The 17,846-nt window shown below is 43.4% G+C and overlaps 1 protein-coding gene across 1 annotated transcript in view; it reads right to left on the reverse strand.

The window, feature by feature from the left end:
* The window catches only part of Grin2a (glutamate ionotropic receptor NMDA type subunit 2A), a 440,150-nt gene that overhangs the window by 315,837 nt on the left and 106,467 nt on the right, over nucleotides 1–17,846 (reverse strand). The window lies entirely within an intron of this gene.

Raw genomic sequence — 17,846 nt, forward strand, 5'->3', positions numbered from 1 at the left:
ATTTTTGGGGTCACTTAAGTATACTATTATATCATCAGCAAATAGTGATAATTTGACTTCTTCCTTTCTAGTTTGTATGCCTTTGATCCCCTTTTGTTGTCTAATTGCTCTGGCTAGGACTTCAAGTACAATATTGAATAGGTAGTGCACTCCCTGATAAGTGGTTATTAACCCAGAAGTTCGGAATACAGGAAGAACAAGCCACAAACCACAAGAAACTCAAGAAAAAGGAAGACCAAAATGTGGACATTTCATTCCTTCTTAAAAGGGGAAACAAAATGCCCATGGAAGGAGTTGTAGAGGCTAACTATGGAGTAGAGACTGAAGATAAGACAAGCCAGCCTGATATAGGTATCTCCTGAGAGGCTCTGACAGTACCTGACTAATATAGATGTAGAGGCGAACAGCCATCCATTGAACTGAGTACAGGGTCCCCACTGAAGGAGTTAGAGAAAGGACCAATGGAGCTGAGGGGTTTGCAGCCCCCTAGGACGAACAACAATATGAACTAACTAGTACCCTCAGAGCTCCTAGGGACTCAACCACCAAGCAAGGAATATACATGGTAGGACTGATTGTTCTGGCAGCATGTGTATAGTAGAGGATTGCAAAATCAATCATCAATGGGAGGAGAGGTCCTTGGTCCTGTGAAGGTTCTGTGCCCCAGTGTAGGGGAATGCCAGGGTCAATAAGTGGGAGAGGGTGGGGTGGCAAGCATGGGGAGGAGGGAGCCAACAGGGGTTTGTTCTTGTTGGTTTTGTTTGTTTGTTCCTGGGAGGGGAAACTGGGAAAAGAAAAATCATATGACATGTAAATAAAGAAAATATCTAATAAAAAAACAAACAAAAAATAGAAGTAAAAAAGAAAGTTAACTACAAAGGGATGTGGGTTTATCCTCAAAGAAACAAAGCCTCAGTAGAGAACAATGTCAGTGTACAGGAGACCTGGCCGGGGCAGGGTGGGCAGCAAGGAAGCAGCTCCCTGGGACAAAGTGCAGCTCAGCACTATGACCTCACACAAGACCCACCGGTAACTGTGAGGCCGCGGCACACCCTCCAGTCAGTAACGCTCAAGAAACAGCCCCTGCATGAAGGCTAGGCACTCTTCGCTCATAATGCATACAAAATGTGTTCCAAATGGGTCAATATCTAAAGGTCAAAGGTTAAAGGTGACATTTTCTGTCACTGGTTAGAAAATGGTTTCTTTCAAGAAGCAAAGAGCAAAGTCCATTCAGAAAATTGTTTGATTAATAACTATGTGTACAGAGCACATAGCCTCAGAGGGCATTTTTCCCAAAGCTGTGGAAATTGCCAGCACAGGGACCGCCATGGCTGCAATTCCTGAGGCTGCAGATACCGGGCAGTAGAATTGTGGTCGAGAATGACAAAGAACCCACACCCACTGTCCTGGACTCAGCAGGGCAATGCCATGGATCCAACTGTGGCCCTAGATAACTATGAAAACCAGGCTATAGAGAGTGTGTATGTGTGTGCAAGTGACAAAAAAAAAAAAAAAAAAAAAAAAAAAAAATGGCCCATGAAATAATGTGTGGAATACCCTAGTTGTAATTGGCTGAATTTAGCTTAAAAACTCTGGTCTGGAGAAACTTAGTGCAGAGAAATAATCTCCATGAACCCCATGCAAATGTGGACATCCGCTGCTTAGACTGCAAAGCCTGCAGGCCCCTGCTCAGCTCAGAGGACCCAGAGCAAGGAACATCGAGTTGCACCTCACCTGGGTGCCGCGGGAGCTAGGGATACGCCTACCAGACTGGAAAGGTTAGTGGGAGAATGTTTGTATGAACGAATAAATGTGGGCCTGTTTTGCCATTTATTTGCTTTTTGCCATTTATGAATAAATAAAAGTACTAGAATCTTTTCTAGTAGGGGTTTGAGAAATTTGTTTCTGCCATGCTTTGTGGCCCAAATTAACATGTGACACTATGTTAAAGATGTTCCTTAAGATGTATTCTTATTTTCAATTATACATATATGTGGTATATGCTGCATGTGTTCAGGTATCCACCGAATCCAGAATCCAGGATCCATAGATCTCCAACAGCTGGAATTATAGATAGTTGTGAGCTGCTTGTTGTGAATTCTAAGAACTCTAGCTCTAGGGGATCATACACATACACATTCATCCACACATGTACTGACACACATACGCACACACATACACACAAACAGACACATGTACATACTTGTACTTTCACATACACACAAAGACATCCATAAATACACACAGAGACATACACACATGCAGACAGAAACATACACATGAAGGCACACAGAAAAATGAAAATAAAAATGTTTTTAATTTAAAAATAAAAGTAATTGTTTTCATTTAAAAGTAGAAATCTCAAGACATTAACATAAGGTCTTTCTGGGTCTTAAGGGAAAGCACTGCTCCGCTCCTGCTTAGCCATTTCCTGTGGTGAGAGAGAGGGGTTGACAGGCTTCAGCGACATCTTTATTTATATTCTAAAAATCTGAAATAAATGTGACAAAAATGTTAACATTTGTTAAATCTGGAGAGTTGGTCCATGGGTGTTTGTTATTTTATTCTCAGCATGTCTGAAATATCCCAGCATTTATGAATCTTTTCCATTTAAAAAGGAACGTTTCTGAGCACAGTGATAAGACCACTTCTCCGACATCGCAGAGTTCACCCAGGATCACTGGAGTTACTCCAAAGGATGCCCCAATTAAGTCCAGCTGTCAGCGACCTACAAACCTCCTACCACTAGAGCCCAGCAAATCCAACCAGTTCAGTAGCTGACACTCCTCAATCCCTGCATGCCCTGCTTCAGGCAAGTAAACCAGGACCTCCAAGGGAAAGCAATGTGCTGGACCCTGGAGTCCCACTGTTTCAGCCTCTGTTGAGTCTGAAATAACGAAAGCAACTGCACATGTCAGAAATGTACTCATATAAAGAAGTTAACATTTTAAATCTGTGAGTGAAGTGGTAGGCAGTGAGGTCTTTCTGTGGACAGACAGTGAAGGCTGCACCAAGCCTTCCTCTGAGCTACTGTAGGCACTATGGGAACGGGGGACTGAAGTAGTTAGGCCATGGTGATGTAGCTAGTTTTAGGATGGCCCTTCATAAACAAAAGTGCACAGAACACCCATTCATTCATTCATTCACTGACTTCCAACCCCAGGCACTCAATGACTTCCCACCCATTCATTCATTCAATGACTTCCATTCCCATTCATTCATCAACTGACTTCCCACCACTGGACAATGGAAGAGGTTTCAAACTCCCACCCAGGGAACAACTACCTGAAAACTTAATGCATCACGAGGGAGGGAGATTAGATTAAATTGGGCTACAAACATTTTTGAAACTAAACTTGGATACCATGAAGTTGGCGGTGATGTGCTAAATCACAAGATCTCCATGGTGTCTACTAATTGCCATGGTTTCAAAATAAAATTTAGGAAATGATGATTCTAGAGTGCCTGCACGCATGGCAATGTGACATAGCACTATGAGATTTCTCTTGGTGGAGAAACTGGAGTTGTGAGGCTTGTTGCTGCCATTAAAAATGGGAAGACATGAAAATTTCAATTAAGAGGCAAAGTGGTTTTCCCCATCCCTCTCTACTCTGTCCTCAGATCCCACTGAGCCCTTTTCTGGGATGTATGTGTTCAGGTACTCATGGCTCTATCTGGTCATTTATGTGCACATTATACCTTAAATCCTGGCTGCTTAAGACTTCCCAAAAAGGTAAGTGCCAGGAAGGCACTGAGGCGAAAAGACAGATGTGAATGTCTCCCTAATGAGGCTGTTTTCAAAGTGAGCAGATGGTCAACACACAGGTAGATTCTGAAAGCTGCAGTGAAGGGAGTCAACAGGTGACACTGTAGAGATCAGCAGTAGTGCAGAGATAGGCCATTCACTTGCTGAGACCCAATCAGGAGCAAATCTTTGAGGGCTGGGAGACACAATACAGGGAAGGGAAACTTAGACAAAGACCCATAAGATGGGGGGGGATGGGGAGAGCCTGGATATAAGAGGCCTAGGAGAAGGACTATGCACTGGATTGAAGACAGAACCAAGAGAGAAGGGGAAGATGCCAGAACATTAGTAGGCCTTTTGGTGATCAGAACAGTGTGGGCTATACTTCAAGAACAACAGTTACCACTGAGACACCCCCTTTTTATTTGCAAATAGAAGCTGAAGACTAGGATCTGGAGAGGTGGCTCAGCAGTTAGGATCATGTGCCTGATGGGCCCCCACCATCCACACTGGTCCACTCACAACTCCCTATGTAACTCTAGCTCCCAGGAAAGTGATGTCCTCTTCTGGCCTCCACAGACATCTGCACATACCCACACAGACAGTCACATGTGCACATATAATTTAAAAATAAACCCTTTGTTTAAAGAAAATAAGTCTGAGCAAAACTGAGAAGCATGCTTAAAGCTCCTGCATTAGTAAGCCGCCAAGCAGGCGTCTTAATCTACATCTCAATTGTTCTAGAATGTATATTCTTCCCTCTAAACACCGCCATTCTCTGCAGAGCAGTGTCTGCTATGCACTAAGTGCTAATGATGTGCCAAACACTGTTCTCAGTGCTCAGGCTTCAACCAAGTATTCATTCCAGAAGAAAACCCTGATGATTTGCCCTACCTGGGCCACTATCATGACTAAATGTTGTCATTGTTCTCAATTTACAGATGAGGAAGACTGAAGCTCCCAAAGGTTAAATGACCTATTCCAGACTGTACAGCTAAGGCTGGGGAGGTGGCTCAGTGAGGACCTGAGTTCAGATCCCCAGAACCCATGTGCCTTAGTTTCTTTTACTGATGTTATACAATACTCTGACTAAAGCAACTTAAGACAGAAAAGGTTCAAGGGTACAGGTGTCTTAGTCAGGGTTTCTATTCCTGCACAAACATCATGACCAAGAAGCAAGTTGGGGAGGAAAGGGTTTATTTGGCTTACTTCCACATTGCTGTTATCACCAAAGGAAGTCAGGACTGGAACTCAAGCAGGTCAGGAAGCAGGAGCTGATGCAGAGGCCATGGAGGGATGTTCTTTACTGGCTTGCTTCTCCTGGCTTGCTCAGCCTGCTCTCTTATAGAACCCAAGACTTCCAGCCCAGGTATGGTACCACCCACAAGGGGCCCTACCCCCTTGATCACTAATTGAGAAAATGCCCCACAGCTGGATCTCATGGAGGCATTTCCCCAACTGAAGCTCCCTTCTCTGTGATAACTCCAGCCTGTGTCAAGTTGACACACAAAATCAGCCAGTACAACAGGGAAAGGAGACTTAGAGTAAGGCGAGAGGAACCTGGGTGTAAGAGGTGTAGGAAGAAGGCTTATGTACTGGACTGATGACACCCCAGAAGATGGACAGGAACAAGAGAGACTGGGCAGTCAAGGTAACAGAAACTGGAAGCAGCTGGTCATATCATATGTTGGGGGCCAAATTGGGCTAGTTAGTGAGATTGTCATAATCAGGAAGCAGAGAGCAATGAGCAGATGCATTTTATAGCAAGAGATGCCCATGGGCTTATAGAAGCTAGGTTGGATGTTATGATCTGAATGTGGAGAGCCCCCAGTGGGCTCCCATGTTTAAACACTTGGTCCCCAGTTGGTGATCTATTTCAGAAGGTTAATGGACCTTTAAGAAGTAGAGTCTTGCTAGAGGAAATAGGCCACTAGAGGTGGACCTTGAGATTTCATAGCCAGGTCTCACTTCTTGTTCATTCTCAGCTTCCTGGGTAAAAATGAAATATGACAAACAGCTTCCTGCATCTGCTACCATGCCTTCCCTAACAGCTACCACATCTTCTCAGCTACAATGGGCTCTAGTCATCTAGAACTGTGAACCAAAATAAGCCCTTTCTCCCTTAAGTTGCTTTGATCATAATATTTTACAACAATGAGAGGGTAGCTAAGACCCCAGCTAGCATCAAGCAGGCATAGCAGCTTGCACGTAATCATAGGGAGGTATAGGAATCCTCAGGGCAAACTGATTAGCTAGATGGGCCAACTCTCCATGCTCCAGGTCCAGCAAAAGACACTGTCTCAGTAAATAACATGGATAGAATAGATGAAGATATTAAACATGAATATATGAACAGATATGCACCACACACATATACACACAATGAAAAAATGTAGAAAGTTATTTGCATACCTAGTAAAAGTTAGACCTGGAGCCATCATGACTGAGCAAAACCTGTGGGCTCTTCTGAGCTACAAGCTACACTGTTTTCCATTCAGAGTACGCCCATAGTAGCTGGTGTCCAACCATCCTGCACTCAAATTCCCTGGTGCCCAGAGCAAGGCAACTCAAGCAGACATGGAAGCAGGAACAATGGCCTCCAGTGCCAGAGAGCCGCTCCGGCTTTGGTAGATTATTTGAAACCTCAGTGGAACACGGTCAGACAAAGGCTAAAGACTGATGATCTTATTATTTGTGTTTTAATAAATGCTTGTTTCTTTCTCTGTAACTTTTCCTACTATTCTGTGTGTTATCAAGTGCTGGTTTTTTACTATTCGATGGCTAAATGCTGCTGGTTTCTGGTAATAAACTCCTTCCCTTAGTAGCAGGGGGTTAGGGGGAGGAGCTTAGTTACCAGGCTCTTTTCTCTCTAGCTCAAATGTCCCTCACTGGCCAGGCAAGAGGCTTGGAACTCTTTAACTCTTTCTGAACCAAGGAGAAAAGCAAAGAAGATAAAGAGAATCTTTTACACAAGCAGCTTGTGCACACACACCCATACCCATGCACATTCTGGTTGAGCTCAACCACCTGTCTCATCAACTCCACAAGTGTTCATGCATACTTACATACACACACCTATATGCACGTGTGTGTGTGTGTGTGTGTGTGTGTGTGTGTGTGTGTGTGTGTGTGTGTATAGAGAGAGAGAGAGACAGAGAGAGAGAGACAGAGAGACATACACATATATATATTTTGGTGGATGGAGCAAAAACTCCAACAAGCAAGCTACAATGCAAAACCCAAACAAAACAAAACTCACTCTTTATGGGTGAAAAAGAATCTCCAACATTTATTTACTGAGAGAATAAAAAAAACCTTCTCTTATTGCCGTTCTTAGATTTTACATTTTCTCAGGGTAATTGATTGTGTAGTTTACCAATAGTCTTTTTTTCCCTAAGTTCATAGCAAGCTTAAAATACTAATTCAAGTCATAAATTGATAAAGACTTACAGCAGAAATGTTTACATGTGTTTCAATCAAGACTAGAACCTGACTGAACATTCATTATCTGTTACTGGCTCCATAAGTTCATTAAAAGTTTAAAACAATAATTCTTATTTCATAAGTTAGCATGGTTTTGTCAAGAGACAAATCATCTGCCTTGCATCTCACTAGTTTTGAAGTTTTGTATAGATAAACCAGTCAATAATTTATTTTCTGTCCTTGAACCTAAAATAAATTGTCCATTCAGAGTTTATGACCCTTAGTTACCCAGATAGTGGTCAGCCATCCTAGAAGGAATGTTTTCTCTGGTTGTAAATTTTTTCCAACTCTGCTTTCTTACCCTACTGTAATTAGCCTGTGACAAATGAATATTTACAGATCCATATTTATGACTCTTCAGAGGGCTAGACATTACTTGTGTAAATCTAGGAGTTCCATAAATCATTATTAGGGATTATGAAATCAGTGACTTGTATACATAGCATTATTGTATGATAGTATATCTTTGTTGATCAGCAGAAAATCTGCCCAAATAGGGTGAGCTGCTACTGCCCAGGAATCACTAGACTTCGTATTAGTGAGAAGAAAGGCATATCAGTAGCCAGAAGCGATCCTGGGATAAAAATCTCTAAGGGCTCTGAAATTCAGAGCTTACCCATTGCAGCCATGCAAATCAGTGAGCCATATCCACTTCATTCACTTGCATGGCTTTTGCCTTTCCTAGATGGCAACTGACACTCTAGCCTCAGCCTCTCCTCTCCTTCCTTAGTAACACAACTCTATTTTAATTCTAAAGACCATTTTGCTGGGTAAAATTCATTTTCCCCAGCCTCCCTTCCTGTTAGAGATGGCCAATGATATGTACACTGACATTTTCTGAGTTCGTTAAGAATGCATCTGTAGCAAAAATGAGCTGTTTTGGCTCTCTTCCTCCTTCATGCTTCCCACCCAGAGCATGAATGTATTGGCTGGAGCCCCAGCAGCTCTCTTGGATTATGAAGCAACTTCGACAATGCAAAAATTAGGTGCTTAGTATTACAAACAAAATACAGAAAAATCTGTGATGACATCATAAAACCACCTTGCCGGGGTTTGGCCACCTACCTCCAGATTGCTTTACCAGAAATAAACCTGTTTTATTTTAGCAATCTGCCTCTAGAACCATTTACTGGTAAGCCAATTCCTTTCCACCATACTTATCACACTTGAGATGACTAGGCAGAGACTCTTCACATATGACATTCCACACACTCGCTGTGTTTCAGTCAACTGTGGCTCTCGCTTGGTTGATTGGGTGTCATTGAAAGCAGGAATGTCTCCCTTAGCAGCTCTGAAAAGGGGCTTTGCAGTTCACAATGAACTGATTCTGGGACAGAGGGAGGTGGTGTGGTATGCTACTATGAGTCATTATTAACTCTAAGTGCCTCTTGTCTGAATTCTTAGAAGGTCAGAAGTAGCAAAGAAATAAAACAGAAGCCACATTGATTAATAAGATAAGTTGGAAAGCAGTTGAGGAAAACAAATTCATTGGTACAAGTTCTTGCAAATGTCAGTTGTCAATCAGAGGCAGGGAAAGGCGAGCAGTCCCTGGAGACAGGGCAGTTCTACGTCCATAAGCAGAGCAGAAGGACAAATGCACCTTCAAAGCAAAACAAGCTTTCAGCGGTGTTCAGTGGAATTGGTCACTTTCTAAGACAGCAATAGGTCACTCCATCAGCTCTTCTGCTGAAGTCAGGGAATCACAGGAAGGTACTGTTGACGTCATTAACTTGAAGCCTGATATGGACGTCACACAACTGAGGTTCTGCCATATACCAGCCAGAGCAGGCATGTAGCACAGTGGTAGCTGGGCCAGGCTGGGAACTCAGATCTTCTTATTGGCCCCTCCTTTAGTGGGCACACCCTCTACGGGTTGTGAGGCCCTGCTTTAAGCTAATGCTAAGGGAACTCTTTCAGAAGGTCTGGAACTCAACTCTGCAGCTCTGTGGAGTAGTAGCACATGGGTAGTAGCAAGCAAGCATGTAGATCTGTGCCAGGAAAACTCATTTATAGCCAAGAGGAGATTGTTCAGTAGGTAAAGGGCTTGCTATGCAGAGACAAGGACTTGAGTCCCAACCTTAGCACATTAAAACAAAAACAAAGTGCTAGGTAGGATGGTTAATGCTTGTGATCAAAGTACTGGGGACACAGACACAGGTGGATTCCTGGGGTTCACTCCCCAGCCAGCCAAGCCTAATCAGTGAACCCCAGGTAGGTGAGGGACCCTGTCTAAAAAAAAAAAAAAAAAATGGAGGTCAGTGAATGAGGAACAATACCCAAGAGAGTCCTCTGTTCTACACACACGGGCACACGTCTATACACACCCAATAGTTGCTAACAAACCCAGGTAGTTGGCTCAACCTGCAAGCTATAGGTTGCCCTGTCTTGACCAAGTCTCTGAATCCAAGTGACCCCTGCATCACAACTGGAAGCATCATCAACAGATATTTCCAGAAATGGCAAGAAATGCAGGTTCTCAGTCCCCTAACAACCCATACCTAACAGATCAGAAGATTCAGGCATGGCTTCCAGACATCTGCATCACAATCCCACTGAATGATTCACATACACATGAAAATGGAAAGCACTGGGCTGAGACCCTAGCAATTCCCTGTCCTCCATAGCCATTCCTGTCCATTTTACTTCAAGCACATCATCAGCATTTGGCTCCCAGGAGGCATTTATGACAGCAAGCTCCAGCTTCTATACTCTCTTCATCCTTCCTGGGAGACTTTCCAGTTCTATGCCAAGAATAAAGATGGCTCCCCAACAGCTCATCCCAACAGGTACTGCCATGTAATTAAACCCTGGTCAGAGTGTCATTGTGCCACCTTACAGGCATACTATGATTTCCAATTGTTCTGTAAAATTTTGTTACTAAGAGGAGTATAAAATTCTACTTTACTTAAGCAAGCTATTGTTAATTAGGATTTTCTTTCCTAAATCACCAGACCTAGTAAAACAAACTCATTATCCAATATCTGTGGAAGGAATGTATCAGTCTTGAGTATACTGAACAATGTTCACATGGAGCCCTGACTGGCCATTTCTTGTCACCAAAGAAACTTCCAGTTGGGTTACATCAAACTGAGTTGTTAGACAAAGTGTTCCCATGGAAATCCCAAATAATCCAGGCCATCAGCAAGATGTTTCTCTCCACAAATGGGTTTCTCTCCACAAAACGACAGCAGAGTCCCATTGATGAAAACAATACCAACACAACTCATTGAGCAAGGAGAGGTAGAGCTGGCATCTTCACAGAACCTTCACCCTCATGTTCTAGTATCTTTGATATAGACTGTACCAACCCAGCCACAAACGCTTTGATCTATAACCTGTTCTGCCTGGAAAATATGCTAGGCCAATGGTAGCACAAAGCTATGGGATCAGTCTGATTTGACTTGAGGCCCACTCAACAAGATGGAACCCATTTCCAATACTGCTTGGGTACCAAGAACCAGAAACTAGACTAGATAGCCCAGAGACCTAGAGTAAAACCAAATGCTATTGGCCAAAAAATAAAAAATAAAAAGAACCAATAAAATGACCCCCTAATTATGTTCTGCTATAACTTATATACATGTGCCTTATTCAGTCATCATTGAAGAGGCTTCTGCTTGCAGCATATGGGATGAGAGAGAGAGAGAGAAAGAGAGAGAGAGAGAGAGAGAGAGAGAGAGAGAGAGAGATGCCTTGGAACACAGAGACCTAAATGAGATGTCTCCATCAAATCTCTCCCCACAGAGTTCAGGGAACCCCATAGAAGAGACAGGAGTATGGGAGGCAGAGGAGATAGAGCACACATGAAGAACAAGGCCCTCTACATCATCTGAGCAAAACTCATATGAATTCAGAGACTAAAGTGGGATGCACAGGGCCTACACAGGCCTGCACCAGGTCTGCTGCATATATCTTACTGGTTTCAGATTACTACTTTTATGGGACTCCTGAGCACATGAACACTCAGTTAGGTCTCTGATTCTGTGCCTTCTTTTGAGGATCTTTTCCTTCCATTGGTTTATCCTGTCCAACTTTGATGTGAATTTTTTTTATTTTACTATATTTTATTTTGTTATATTTTGTTGTTTTAAGAAAAAATCCTAACAAAAAGCAGAGGAAAAGGAGGAGGAGGGAGAGGGGGAAGAGGAGGAAGAGGGGGAGGAGGAGGAAGAGGGGGAAGAGGAGGAAGAGGGGGAGGAGGAGGAAGAGGGGGAGGAGAAGTTGAGTGTTGAGGTGAGGAAGAAAAAGCCATGATCAGAATATATTGTATAAAAATGTATTTTCAATAGAACACACAAGCACAAACATGCACACACAAAGAAAGCTTTAAAAAACAAGCTTTCCTTGAATTATAGCTCCTTTCATTACTCTTAAAGGAGAAAGCATGCTTTGTTTTAAAAGCTGGGATCCTTTTTTGAACTTATGCTACTTTTTAACAATATTCTTATATTCATTTAAATTTAACAATATTGTTATTTATCCATATAAATTTCAAATGTATTCTTTGATAATCTCAGAAAAGAACTCTGCTTTAAATATAAGTATTTTTGGTTGTTTTGTAAAGTTTCAATATCGAGTTCAGGCTGGCCCTAAATATGAGACAATCCTCTGGTCTAAACCTTCGGAGTGCTGAGACTTCAGGTTAATAGCACAACAGGTTGTCAACTTTGTCAGTAGACAGCATTCTTTACAAACTACCCAGTGTTCGCAGGGCTGAAGTAATACAGAGAGCCTCAGGAGGTGAGTGGGCCTCTGACCACATGGCTGCCTGTATCTCTGTGCTACACAGAGCCAGGCTGAGGGTGGAGCAGCTGCTTCTTCTCAGGCTCCCTAGGAAGAGAGCTAAAGTGTCCAACTCCATCTATATAGTCACCTCTTCCCTGGAGCCTTTCCTGATCATAGTGCACAAAGCATTCTGGGATTTCTGCCTCTGTGGGACTTGAGGGTTGCTCTGCCCTGCTTCCTCAAGTCACACTGATCTGTCATTTTGCAATGGTCCTCAAGCTGCTGTGGAAGCAGAGAATTCTTCTTACCCACACAGGCTCTCAATCAATAGCTGTGGAATTGAACCGATTTCATCAGCCAGTGTTCTATTTCTCCTGCTAGAACAGAATCCCTGTAGGCAGCTGGGAATGGCTCTTCGATTTCTTTCTTTTTCTTCTACTTTTTTTATTAGATATTTTCTTTATTTACATTTCAAATGATATCTCCTTTCTCGGTTTCCCTTCCAAAAGATACCTGTTCCCCTTCCCCCTCCCCCTTTTCACCAACCCAACCACCCTTTCCTGGCCCTGGCATTCCCCTACACTGGGACACAGAACCTTCACAGGACCAAGGACCTGTCCTCCCATTGATGACCAACTAGGCCATCCTCTGATACATATGAAGCTGGAGCCATGAGTCCCACCATGTGTTGGTTGGTGGTTTAGTCCTTGGGAGCTCTGAGGGTACTAGTTAGTTCATATTGTTGTTTATCCTAAGGGACTATCAATCCCTTCATTTCCTTGGGTCCTTTCTCTAGCTCCTTTATTGGGGACCCTGTGCTCAGTCCAATGGATGGCAGTGAGCCTCTACTTCTGAATTACTTGGGCACTAGCAGAGCCTCTCAGGAGACAGCTATATCAGGCTCCTGTCAGCCAGCACTTGCAGGCATCCACAATAGTGTCTGGGTTTGGTGATTATATATGGGAAGGATCCCCAGGTGGAGCAGTCTCTGGATAGTCCTTCCTTCAGTCTCTGCTCCATACTTTGTCTCTGCAACTCCTTCCTTGTGTATTTTGTTCCCCCTTCTAAGAAGGATTGAAGTATCCACACATTGGTCTTCTTTATTCTTGAGTTTCTTGTGGTTTATAAATTGTATCATGGGTATTCTGAGCTTCTGGGCTAATATCCACTTATCAGTGAGTGCATACCATGTGTGTTCTTTTGTGATGATATTCTTCAGATCCATCCATTTCTCTAAGAATTTCATAAATTCATTGTTTTTAATAGCTGAGTAGTACTCCATTGTGTAAATGTACCATATTTTCTGTATCCATTGTTCTGTTGAGGGATATCTGGGTTGATCTACCATGCTCATGGATTGGCAAGATTAATGTAGTAAAAATGGCCATCTTATTGAAAGCAATATACAGATTCAGTGCAATTCCCATCAAAATTTCAACTCAATTCTTCACAGAGTTGGAAAGAGCAATTTGCAAATTCATCTGGAGTAACAAAAAACTTAGGATAGAGAAAACTATTCTCAACAATAAAAGAATTTCTGGTGGAATCACCATCCCAGACCTTTAAGCTGTACTACAGAGAAACTGATAAAAACTGCATATATTGGTATATTGGTACAGTGACAGACAGGTGGACTAATGGAATAGAACTAAAGATTGATCTTTGACAAAGGAGCTAAAACCATCCAGTGGAAAAAAGATAGCATTTTCAACAAATGGTGCTGGCTCAACTGGCAGTTAGCATGTAGAAGAATGCAAATCGATCCGTTCTTATCTCCTTGTACAAAGGTCAAGTCCAAGTAGATCAGGGACCTCCACATAAAACCAGATACACTGAAACTAATAGAAAAGAAAGTGGGGAAGAGCCTCAAGCACATAGCCACAGGGGAAAATTTCCTGAACAGAACACCAATAGCTTATACTCTAAGATCAAGAATTGACAAATGGGACCTCACAAAATTGCAAAGCTTCTGTAAGGCAAAGGACACTGTCAATAGGACAAAATGGCAACCAACAGATTGGGAAAAGATCTTTACCAATCCTATATCTGATAGAGGGCTAATATCCAATATGTACAAAGATCTCAAGAAGTTAGACTCCAGAGAACCTAATAACCCTACTTAAAAATGGGGTACAGAGCTAAACAAAAAATTCTCAACTGAGGAATACTGAATGGCTGAGAAGCACCTAAAGAAATGTTCAACATCCTTAGTCATCAGGGAAATGCAAATCAAAACAACCCTGAGATTCCACCTCACACCAGTCAGAATGGCTAAGATCAAAAACTCAGGTGACATTAGATGCTGGTGAGGTTGTGGAGAAAGAGGAACACTCCTTCATTGCTGGTGGGATTGCAAGCTGGTACAACCCCTCTGGAAATCAGTCTGGCAGTTCCTCAGAAAATTGGATATAGTACTACCTAAGGACCCAGCTATACCACTCCTGGGCATATACCCAGAAGATGCTCCAACATGTAATAAGGATACATGCTTCATGTATCCTTACCAAGTTCATAGCAGCCTTATAATAGCCAAAGGCTCTTCGATTTCTAAACAAGCCCTAGGCAGCCACAGTAATGTGCAGGTGTGCCTATGGAACCTGCTTAATTCCTCCCAGCATGCTCCATGACAGCACCATCACTGGTCCCTGTCATCCTCTCTCCCACAGTGGAAGTCTGCCATGATTCCCAAGCCCTGCAACATCAACGCTCAAACATTTTTAATGAGGACCTTATGTACTCATGTAAACATGGTAAAGACCAGGGAGATGGCCTAGCTGGCACTGTGCTGCCTTGCAAGCATGAGAACCCAAGACTTTACCTCCAAACTCCTGTAAAATAAAAGCCAAGGGTGACTCCCACCTTTCATCTTATCACTGTGGAGGTATGGGAGGATCTCGGGTCTTGTTATCCAGTTAACCTAGCCTAGCCTCACCTAGTCTAGCTAGCAATCTCACAATCTCTCTGTCTCTCTATCTCTCTATGTGTCTCTCTCTGTCTCTTTCTCTGTCTCTCTCTCTCTCCTCACCTCTCACACACTCACATGCTTGCACATGCACAAAGGATGAGCAATTTCTACATTAGTCCGTGTATTTCTGTCATCAAATGTATTATATAATCAGTTTTTAAAGGAAAGGATTTATTTGGTTTCGTGATTTTGAGGGACCAGTCCAGATTTTGACTTGCATGGCAGTGGAGAGTAGGCAGAAGATGGCACTCTATCTATCATGTCAGACTGGAAACAACACAGGAAGAGACCAGGATGAGCTATAACCCCAAGAACAGGGCCCCAGTGATATGTCTCTTCCACTGAGGTCCCACCTCCCAATAATGCTCTCCTCTTGTGACCCCATAGGGAATGTACCCACTGATAAAATCAAAGCCCACACAGTCTAACACTCTCTAGAAAGATCCCCATAGATATACCCCAAGGTAATGTCCACCACTAATGTCCTGAGCATTTCTTAATCAAGTCAAGGGAGCTATGAAAATCCACCATCATATTCCAGTATTACAGCAAACTTAATCTTAGTTTATTAGATGTGTGTGTGTATAGTGTGTGTGTGTGTGTGTGTGTGTGCACATGTACACACATGCCATGCATGTGAAAGTCATACAACAACCTTCCAGAGCTAGTTCTTCCATTTACCATGTGAGTCCCAGGGATCGAACTCATATCATGAGGTTTGGTGGCAAGCACCTTCACCTGATGAGCCATCTTTCAAGCCCCAAAGTTATTAGGTTTCCTTCCATCTGTCCTCTCTATTGCTATCCCTCAGGCATTTGTAACCAATTGTCCCTTTGACAAACATTCTTTGCTTCACAGTTTCCTCTAATATTATCCAAAGTCTCTAGACAAATTGTTATATGGCTAAAATATATCAAATGGTTTTACTGTTCAATCATGCTAGCTGTCACCAACCACAGGAATAATTCACACATGTCTCCACTAGCAGTCTTTGTCTGCAGTACTCTTCTCTAAGGGCTAGGCACAAGCTCAGTGGTGCAGCTCTCTGGGTTAGATTCCCAGCAATAGCAAGAAAGCATGCCATGCTTATTCTGCCTCTGAGCTCACTCCTCTGAATGTTTCAGTAAGACACAAACTCTTTGAGTCCATAAACTGAGCAAGAATCCCCACTGTTTCTGGGCAGGATTGATGTCTGTGGTTGCCATTTGCATCTAGTGAAAGAGACCACACCCCCCATCAGCTGTAAGAGTTTCTGAACATCTCCATCCGGCAGACAGACCAGGAAGCTCCTTAACTGGGAGAGCCTGGGTAAATGTAAATGAAAGGGAAGGGTTAGGACCCTGCAACAACAAATGACATGGAAGTTTTGCAAATTCTGATGGCAAAGTAGAAGAAGGAGGGATCCCACGTGGCATCTCATACAGACAGAACCCTCATTGAGCTCCCAGGGAACTGTAGGTTCTCTAATGCCATTAAAGATTGTGTCTCCTTTGTGTATGCATGCATTTGTGTACATGTTTGTGTGCACATGTGAATGTGCATGTGTGTGGGGACCAGAGACTGAAGTGAGGTCACTTCCTTGGTTGTTTTCCACCTTATTTTTGAGACAAGGTCTCTCACTGAACCTGGAGTACATTGATTTGACTGCCCAGGCTGGCTAGTGAGCCCCAGGGATTTTTCTGCCTTCCTTGTGCTGGAATCACAGGCACAATAGAACCTACCCAGCTTCCTTTACACGGGTTCTGGGGGTAGGAGGGAGGCGTCAAACTCAGGCCCTTATACCCAACAAACACTCAGTCCCTCTCTCAAGCTCCCTGGGGCTCATTTCAAGGTCACTTGCTAGGAGGTGCTGCCTGGGAGGATTGTTAAGCAAATATGATTAACTGCCATTATCAAAGCAGTTTCCCATCATTACCCACCCAAGAGAATGGTCTTTGGAAGAACCATGTTAGGGACTTGGAACATCTCCTCATGGCTTTCTAAGTTGGGCTCTCTGTCAAGGCCACCTTTTTCTCTCTCCAGCTGTTGAAATTAAACAGACAACAGAGGTCTCTTGCTACTTCAGATGAATCACTACTCATCCCTTCAAGGTACACTCAGGATGAACCTAGCCCCCAAAATTTACTTCATACATCCTATGATTTGAACGGACTCTCCCAGGTTCAAGTATTGAGTTTTGTTTTCCAGGGTGGTGGTGTGGACTTTTGGGAGAGAGACGCCTTATAGGAGTTCTCTAGGCCAATTGGAAGAGGGCCCTTGAAAGTGATTAAACCCTTTGGTAATCCTCAGAAGGGTGTTGTTACAAAAGCCTGAGGCTGCCCCCCCACTGCCAGCCCTGACTCTTTTTCTGTCTTCCATGTAGAGATATGAGCCGCAGGTTCTGAGCAGGCCTCCATGAGACTCAGCAGAAAGGTCCTCACCAGAATTAGTCAATGTTGGGTAGTCCCACAACACCCAGAGGAAGCTCCACTCCCAGGCACTCTGACACGCCTAGGATCAGAGGTGAGGGGAAACCAACATCTGTCCCAACTCCGGGAGTAGCTGGGACCAGTGGAACCAGGCACATAGGAACTCCACCAGCCTAGTGGCTTGGGTTCCTTCTGGTCTCTCTGGACTGGTGTCTTGAGCAGATCTTGGGCGCAAGCTCCACAGCCAGTCCCACAACACCCAGAGGAAGCTTAACTCCCAGGTGCTCTAACAAGCCCAGGATCACAGGACCCCAGAATCACAGGATCACAGAGACAGCTTAACTCTGAGGAGTTCTGACACAACCAGAATTACAGGAAGGACAGGCTCCAGTCAGATTTAGCAAGGGCAGATAGCACTAGAGATAACCAGATGGTGGTGGGGGGGGACAAGAGTAAGAAAATAAACAACACAAACCAAGGTTACTTGGCATTATCAGAACCCAATTCTCCCACCATAGCA

Source organism: Mastomys coucha, unplaced genomic scaffold (genome assembly GCF_008632895.1).
Source record: "Mastomys coucha isolate ucsf_1 unplaced genomic scaffold, UCSF_Mcou_1 pScaffold12, whole genome shotgun sequence".
Lineage (NCBI taxonomy): Eukaryota > Metazoa > Chordata > Mammalia > Rodentia > Muridae > Mastomys > Mastomys coucha.